Below are 844 nucleotides of genomic sequence, written 5' to 3' on the forward strand. Positions count from 1 at the left end.
TAACCATTCCCTGGGATAGACGAGTTGCTACCTACATAGAACAGAAGACTATAGTAGAGCTCAGCACTTACTAGAAAATGGTTTATCGTGCATAATATTCAATCCTATTAATGGATGTAACATACAGTTTACATTTTAATTAGTGATGTAATGTACCAGTACAATGGCTGCCGAAACAGGCTGTCTTTGCCAACAACCCATGTTTCCAGATTCTGCTCAAGAGAGGACAGATCAATATCACAAATGGATTTCTGAATACTAAGGCTGTTCTTATTCATGATGCAGAGCAACAGCCAAACGGAATAATAGAGAGAACCATAGTCAGAGGCCAGCATCCTGTTACCCCCTGCCTCGTCAATGCTCAGGAGACAGGGGCTCTCACCCTAAGGACATGACTTGTCAGAATAAATTAATCCTGCTTCCAGATTCAATTATGGTGTCACACCAAAATCAATTCCTGCTGTTTCTATGTCATTTGACCCATATGGTAACTTATCATTTCCTCTCTGCCTTGTGTAACCTCTCTACGTCCCCATCCCTCCTTTCCCTCCTCTTCCCTGCTCCCTCCTCATCCAAACTCACACAAACTGAATTAATGTGCCAGCTAATCAGGGTCTGGTCGGATTTCACTCTGTCCTCATTTAATTAAGCGGCTTCACCAGTTTCATTTTCCACCAATTAGTTTGCTGGGTGGATGCAGATTAAGATATTTGTTTTTTTTTTAAGTCAAAAGAAAAATCCTTTGAGGCTCTTATTAGTTTTTCTGCTGAAAAGGAAGAAATCATTTAATCAGAGGAGGCCTCAGAGACCAGTAAATCGGAGATGGTTGTGTAAGAGAGGGAGG

The sequence above is a fragment of the Pseudophryne corroboree genome, chromosome 3, assembly GCF_028390025.1.
Source record: "Pseudophryne corroboree isolate aPseCor3 chromosome 3, aPseCor3.hap2, whole genome shotgun sequence".
NCBI lineage: Eukaryota > Metazoa > Chordata > Amphibia > Anura > Myobatrachidae > Pseudophryne > Pseudophryne corroboree.